The 8,221-nt window shown below is 41.6% G+C and overlaps 1 protein-coding gene across 3 annotated transcripts in view; it reads right to left on the bottom strand.

Moving 5' to 3' along the window:
* Positions 1-5,520, bottom strand: part of MIDEAS (mitotic deacetylase associated SANT domain protein) — a 55,654-nt gene extending 50,134 nt beyond the window's left edge. For 2 of the 3 annotated variants that reach the window (XM_039553106.1, XM_039553108.1), the window contains exon 1: positions 5,355-5,520. The gene's annotated coding sequence lies outside the window, so the exon portion shown is untranslated. Of the gene's footprint in view, positions 1-4,944; positions 5,269-5,354 lie in introns of those variants that run through there. The other variant, XM_039553107.1, reaches the window with a different exon arrangement.
* Positions 5,521-8,221: the final 2,701 nt, after the last annotated feature.

Raw genomic sequence — 8,221 nt, forward strand, 5'->3', positions numbered from 1 at the left:
ATGCTGAAGGGAAGCAGCCACTCTGATAGCTGGAAATCCACCATACAACACTGTACCACAGACAGGCTGCAAAACCAAACCATTATTTCAAAAAGTCCTATCAGTTACAAGCCCTTGGAAAAAACCAACCAACCAACCAACCAAACAAAAAAAAAACCTCCCCCCCAAAAAAATCAAGAACAAAACTTGCAGTTATAATTCATGCACATTTTGGTCACCATAATTCTAGAAATAACAAAAGCAACATTATCAAAGGCAACAAATTAAGATAAACCCCAAAATACAGAATTATATTCAAGGTTAAAATAACAGTACAAACAGTCAAACAGAAAACTTCATCATGGTTTGTCAAAAAAAATCCAAACAAAACTTCACAAACAGTACTCTAGCACAACAAGGAAAAGAAACATTTGTTCTTAGGGGAACCGAGTTATAAAATGAGATACATAAGGGTATATAACAGAATAGTGTGTGTACATATAAACATACATACACGTTTAATTTGTCTTCCTAAAATAAATGATAAGAGGATATACCAATATATATCATTGCACTGTAATCTCTCCTATGATGGGGAAAGCCAAGCAACTGAGAATCAATGTGAGAAGAAAGTAAGTGGCAAAAAAACCCCAAAGCATGAATACTGACTTGATTCCTCTTCCTGTCTCTTTACATCCCAACTCTGAACATGTAATGTATCAGTAACATATTTAGTAAAACAGATACCAGAACTGTTTCTCAGTTTACTACTTCAGGCCCTCAAATTGTTTAAATCCTTACCAATCCTAAAGTCAAACTATATAGAACTTAAACATTAATTTTGACTAATTAAGGGTAAAAAGGAAAGCATTGTTCTATGCTTTGCTTTAAGTCCTTCAAAACGCCTTTAAGAAAAAACAAAAAATTAACACACACTGAACACTTTGCCACCCCCTCCCAATCTAGTTTTTCCCAGTTTTCAACTTTTTGATTAACACCAGCTGTCAATTCAACAAGGGACATTCATGTCATTTACTTGTACATAAAAAGAACATTAATTTTGGGATATGTACATTTCAAAGAATATCTGCACATCTTCCATATTATATACAGATTAATGAATTATATTAATTTAAGCCTGGTTATCTGGTGGCTGTCAGTTGCACAAAATACAATAAAAAGCACCAAGAGAGCCTGAAAAGCAAAGAATTAATTACCAATATTGTCCCTGCATCCACATTCGAATGGGTGCTCCTAAATACCTGGACACCGATTCCAGTCAAAATGCACGTACTCGCACTTTTTCCCGGTGTGCAGAGTACAGCTTTCCCTCGTAACTTTTTCAGTCACTGGAGTTGATCAGCAGAGCACTGAGAAGGGCTACAGTTGGAGACCGTTCAGAAACAGAAGTTGTGCAAAGCATTGTGAAGCGTTCATTGAGCAGCCTCCTGCTGCAGACACATGCCATTTGTACACTGCGAGCTGCTGGAGCTGCCAAGGAGCTTCCACGTGGAATGCAAGTGGCTGGTATGAAGCTACAAAAACTTATATTATTACTTGACCAGCCACCTCTTTCAGGGACCTCTGTAACACATAACGAGGATTTCTTCGTTTGAATGCTCAAATTACACTAGGGGGAACGTGTGATTCAAAGTACAAGTAACTCCTGTTGGACATAAAGCTCTCTGCCGCACTTGCAATTATTAGGGAAGGTCCTCAGGATATTGCCTTGAATTAGAAGTTCATCCCTCCTATTTACAAATTGCTCAGTGACAAGTCTTCCCTTTGGATGTGACTCATGAGCCTTGGTTTGCCTGTGCCAGAACCTGCAGCTTTTTGGGCATGTGTTGCAAAACCAGAGCTCCTGCCTCCCTCACCTCCCCATTTCACACTATGAATACTCAAAGAAAAGTGGTTTATTTATCACTTCATGTCTCTTAGAATGTAAGTAATCACTCTGCAGACAACATTCATATTTACTACGTTTAATTTTAGCATAAACTGTAATTTACTGCAACCAGTACTAAGATTTCATGTGATGCTTCAGACAAAAAAACCAAAGGGAAAAAAAAATCAGGGTTTTGGTATTTTGGATGTTTTCTTTTTTATTATTGGGGAGGAGGGGGGAGGGTGTTTAGAAAAAGTGAAACAACAAAAAACCCAGCTCTTACCAACATTGTCATCCCACAATTCGATCAGTAGGTTAAAAAAAGTGTTTGCTAAATGTTTACCTAAGCTCAACAGAAGACTAGGTAAGTTTCTTGAGTAGAAATCCTTCAAGAACTGCTAACCATATAGAGAACATATAAACCTTTGCAAACAGGGCCACAGGTTAGACAGACTTCCACTCTGATTCATGGCAGTCCCTCTTGTCTCCTTACATGCCTGGGCACACCTCCACACAGACACTGCTGCTGCCACTGTCACCAAGGTGGCCATTTCCAAAAAAAGGCTGCATGTCCTCAGTCAGGGGCAACTTAAGGGATTGATTAGCAGCTTGACAGAAGAGTGTCATGAAAGGGATGACAGGCTTGAAAATCTCTCCTGTGGTTCTGCAGCCACTACTGACAGCTGACCAGAAGAGTGAAAATGCAAAAACATAAACTAACATTTGGAACATTTATGCAGGCTTTTTGAAAAGCTTTCATTGTGCTACAGCCCTCATCATTTCATATCACCACTACTCACATGCACCTGGATGGGTTAAAGGCTAGCACAGCTACACCTTTGTTTTGCTAACATGCACACAAATGTATATATATCTATGACTAATTCCACTGAGAACCACAGGACGACTCAAGGACATGCAAATTACCAACTTCTTTGTATACAAGTCAAAAAAATCCTGACCTAAAACTCCCTCCTACCACATAGGTTGTGAAAAGCAAAAGACTTAGCATAAGGAATGATTATACTGTATCACTACCACAAATGATTCAAGAAACCTTTAAGAACTACTCCAGCGGTAATTCTTACATTAAAACATCCAGTATAACACAGACTGACAAGTCAATCAAGACATTAAGTACAATTTCAAGAAAAATCTGCAAGTAGAACATCACAGTAATGCACAGATTAGCATATATTTGTTTCGTATTTTTTATTAAAACAAAATGCTCCAATAAACTTACAGAAGGATCACTAACATAGTTTGTCAAATGACAAAAAAAAACCCCAAACAAAACACAAAAACACTGTCAGCAGATCACTTCATTCTTTGTTAACAAAGCCACATACATTTTATATGAAGCATTTTCTTGAAAACCTGAGGAAACTACCAATAAGATGATCTGTGTTCAGTTAAAATAAAAATTAAAGCAGCTTTCCATTTTTATAGTACTTTACATTGCAGTGCTCAAAATACTTTACAAGCCTTTGTGGCATTTATTAAGACATCAGCTGTAACAGCTGAAGATAACACTTCTAGAAAATTGTCTCTAATGTTAGAAAGACCAGTTTCTGAGCACTAGATGTGAAATCTTGCAGATCTGATATGTCCTGAATTCCAAGTACTCTCAAAACTAAGCTGATAAAAATAACAGGTAACTAGCATCCCTGAAAAAGAAGTCTAAGGGACGTTAAGTTGTACCCACAAGAACTTTGGCGTAATTATGATGTTCTTCAAAGACTTAGTTAAAAGCCTTGCTAATACAGTGTCAGTGGCACACTTTCTCAGTGCTTCATACTATCCCTCAGCCAACACTGCCTGCAAGATCACTGAACCAGATGCAACTTTCGAGTTAAAGCTGAAACAGCATGCTCTGAGTGTATCTCTGGTCTGGTAGTTCTCTCAAGCTCCAAGTTTTTGTGGCCTGACACAGAAACTCTCCCCAATGCTCTTCTCTCAATTTCAAAGCAAGCTATCTGAACTGCAGTTGCTTATTTTAACATAGGTCTTTTTCCCACACAAGCACACAAAAAACTAGACCAGAGCAAGAATTACACTAAACGTGCAGGACTGTAGCAAGTCTGCTTGGATTTCACTTGCTATATAATCACTTTAGAAGCATGAACCCGCAGATTCAATGAGCTTTCAATTTCTGTCTGCTGTGATTTCAGAGACTACTAGTGGCATTTCTGCTGAGTATTTCAGATCGTGATTTCTACAATCAGCCTCACTCCACTTCTCCCACCTCCCTCTTCTAATTCCACGACGAAGTAGTCTAAGAGGAATGTGGCAGTTCAATGCACAATACATTCTCTTTTTAGCATTTGCAATGCAAAACTAGGTTTTGTTCGGTACAGAAATCTTGCACAATAGCCTGTGTATACGTATTCGTTCCAACAATGCTGTCCTATGCAATCACTCTGTAATTACACACAGTCATAAAGCTGCTGCTGTTGCTGCTTGGAACTGCAGTCTCGCCCTCTAAACAACCTAATAGTCTCCGCATTAGGACATTTCTTTTTCTCTCTTCCCCTCCCTTAACTGCTTGCTCCAGTACAGATGGCCTTTACACTAAGCTCAAAACACGTAGTCGGAAGGAAATCAAATTATTATAAAAAAATTAGATGTTTTTAAAAGGACGTAAAGTAAATCTCTGCTAAGCTAATAGAATATTTCGCTAATTCTGCAAGCTGCAACCACACAAGACTTTATAAACCAAAAATAAATCCTGCTTACGCCTGTTAAAAAAAACCCCGTAAGTATTATATAAGACTCTCACATACGCGCGTAGGTGTATTGTCAGCTTTTACTGCTAAACTGCAACGAATCGGTCTTTTGCAGTTGCTGCCAGAAAAGAGCTGTACACTTGAGAGCACGGGATTTTTCAAAAATTATTTAACAAATTCCTCCCCACCCCCCTCCACTGCGTAAACCCCAGCAGGGCGATGCGACCCTCTCCACGCAGCGCTCGGGGCCGCCGCACACGCTGGGCTGCCCCGCTCCGCCACGCCGCGAGCAAAGAGAGCCTCCCCCCAGCCCAAACCAACCCCCCAAAATTCCATCCGCAGGCAGCTCACCCGGACACAGACACATCCAGAAAGCGCTGCCGCAGCCAGGCAGCCGCCAAGAAACCCCTCCGGAGCGCCCGTAACAACTCAGGGTACAGCACGAGGCGATGGCTCAGCAGCCGAGCCTGGCCCCCCGCAGCAGGCGGGCCGGGAGTGCCGCTGCCCCGGCCCCGTGGGGCTGCGCGGCCCGGGCGCGGAGCCAGCCGTCCCCGTCACCTCCACAGGTACTTCTGCTCCTCATCCTGCACCCAGCACCCACAAACAAAGCACGCACCACCGCCCCCAAAAGAAAAGCCCCAGGAAAGACACCCCCTCTCCAAAATGGCAGGAAAACGGAAGCAAATCGTGCGAATTAAAAAAAAAAAATAAATAAACGCGCGGAAAACAGGAGAAGGAAGAAAGAGAACGTGCTGGCTCACCTGCGCAGCCAGGCACGGCGGGAGCCGCGGGGGAACGCGGAGCGGCTGTTTGCAGAGGGGGGCGGGAGAGAAGAAGGAAGGGAAAAAAAAAAAAAAAACAAACTTTGTTTCTTTCTCTCCGGGACTCGGAGAAAGCGTCACTTCCTAGTGCGGTAAGCGGGGAGGCTCCCGGGCCCGGGCTCCTCAACTCCTCCTCCTCCCGCCTTCCTCCTCCTTCTCCTCCTCCCTCCGCGGCGCAGCTCCCCGCCGGCCCTCAGCGCCTCATCCCGGCACGGCCCTAGGCCCCCTGCCCTTGTCCACGGATCTCGGCTTGACCTTCTGCGCGTGGCTGTCGCTGTTGTTGGCAAAGAAGGAGAGGAAATCCCCAACGAGTGAGGGGCGGGCAGAGAGTTTGAAGCATTGATTTGAAAGCCAAGCCCTGCAAAATGCTGCCGTGTCCAATACCCGTCGGAAAGCGCCGCTTTGATGCCCCGAGTTCAGAGCCAGCCTCTTCAGCGCGATCAGGCTTTATGTCCTTTCTCGCTAAAGAAAAACAAAGAGCTTTTTGTTTTTAAGGAATCCCCTGGACCAAAGGAAAACATGATTTTCTGTTTCCCCCTTTCAGTCCCTTTTCTCACAGCTTTTTCAGAAGAAAAAGTTAAAAAAGCAGGGAAGGGAGAAAGGATTTTAGTCTAATGCAAATCCTCAGGTCATCTCTATGCTGTTGGCTGTTTTACCAAACAACTGAAATTTACTTTCACAAGAACACATACTTCTGAGGTTTCTAAAAATGTTCAGCTCCTCTTTTGTAAGATGGCTTCCTCTGCTGCCTTGGTCCAAGAATAAAAAACAGAGTGCGCTGACAAATGCAGGCACGCTACTCTACCCTACTAAGGCAGGAAATAAAGAAGCTGCTTTGTCATTGCTCCCTCTGTAGACTGCTCTGCTCCTCGAGTTTGTTAACAAGCAATGAAACTTACAGATTATAAAATAACCTTTAGACAGCATTCATAGATTAGACTCATATTCAGTGAAATGTTGAGCAACAGGAAAATGCCAAACGTTTTTCTCCAATGTGCACGTTGCCACGTGTTTGCCTTCATCCAGGTTCAGATTATTCAGTGCACACAGTAACATTGCTGGGTTTTGGGGTTTTTTTTCCAGACCAGCAGGGCAGTTTCCCTTCCAGCATGCATTGCTTTATAGAGTGAAATATAGAAGTGATTTTTGCACTGCTCACTGTAGTTTGTGTTTCTTTCACAATAGTTCCTTGCAGAACGTTTTACCAGGGAAGCTCAAGATGTGCAGAAACAGGAGCCCACAGAAGTGACTTGCCCATGACTACAGATGCATAACCAGGTTACTCTGATGAGTCCCAGGTCAGCAGTCTAATTACCACACCCAATCTTTTCCTGTCATGGTGCAGAGGATAACAGTGAGACACATGGCAGTGAAGAGCAAAATAGTAGCCACAGGTACTACTGGTAAAGGTTTTTTTTCTTTCACAACCAGCGGTATCATTTGATCCAACACTGTCCCAATAGGACCTTCAAGGGAAATTCTGCTATAGCACCATTAATGCATTTGCTCTTCCAAACTTCTGGTAGACAGGAACAATGGGTCAATAACTATTTAAATCAATACAGAAAGAATATTCCCAGATGTTCACAAATTTCCTAATATGTAAAGCAAACATAAATCATTGAACATATAATAACTAGCTGTAGTCAAAGGCATACAACTCATTAGTTTAATTTGCCCTAATAAAGATTGAAAAGAAAGATTCAATAAACTGGAGTTATTTCCTCTCTCTCATGTTAGGCAATCGGTGCCTCAACTGAAGCACATCAGATATGGATAAGATTAAAAATTACTTATGTCAACTTTCATTGGGGGAAAAAAAAACCAACCAAAAATAAACCCAAACCCCAGAAGTCTTCTCTGATTTTAAATCATGTTCTAACAGCAAAGTGTATCTCTTTGTTCAAGACAGAACAAATGTATGTTGTACTTCACCTGTTTGGAGGCTGGGAGCAAAATGATGAGCAGCATCTTGTGTTTCACAATACTTAATCACGTAAAAGCAGTAGACAATGACAGAAACGTCATCATCCGGCTACAGAAGCTAACATTGCGCAGAGCAGGGAGTGTGCTTTCTACCCTGCTCTGGGAGACATTTTAACTTGTTGGATTTGATGGTTGCCTCCTAAGTAACGTATCAGGTAGATAGGAATCCTGCTGAGCCAAAGGCAACATAGTAACCACGAAGACAAAGCTGAAACACACTGTAAAATGCAAAATCTTTAGGAAAGAATGATCGTATTTCCTAAACAAACCAAATGGGATAAGAACAAAAACAAGCAAGCAGGTAGGTACACCAACTAGTTTATAGATCTAAAATAGAAGAAACACACTTCAAAGACACCATGGTGTTTATAGAGCTGTATGTTAGTGTTTGTCGTACCGAGCAATAAAAGTTTTATGAAGTGTTTGGTAAGGATTTTACAGTTATACACTCTTCAATTGTTTCTCTGTTCCTTACATTACATGGTCCTTACATCTTCTCCAGAACCAGCCATCATAATTTTCTTCCTTTCAGAACAGCTTTTGCTATGCTTTTAAAAAGTTTTTCTTTCTCTTTTCTCAGCATATGCTGAGATTACATGATGGCTGCACTTCTATCAGCTTTACATTAACAAAACTTAATACACACGCGTTCCCTATTACGTCATTATTTTGTTACTACACTGAAGGAGATTGGAAGATTTCCTAGCTATCAGCATCTAAAATCTTAGTTTTCTTTGGCTTGTACAGACACATCTTGCAGTGTAACAACATCGACTCATATCATTAATACACTGGATTGCACTGAGTCAGAATTTGACTGA

This window comes from Corvus cornix, chromosome 5 (genome assembly GCF_000738735.6).
Source record: "Corvus cornix cornix isolate S_Up_H32 chromosome 5, ASM73873v5, whole genome shotgun sequence".
NCBI lineage: Eukaryota > Metazoa > Chordata > Aves > Passeriformes > Corvidae > Corvus > Corvus cornix.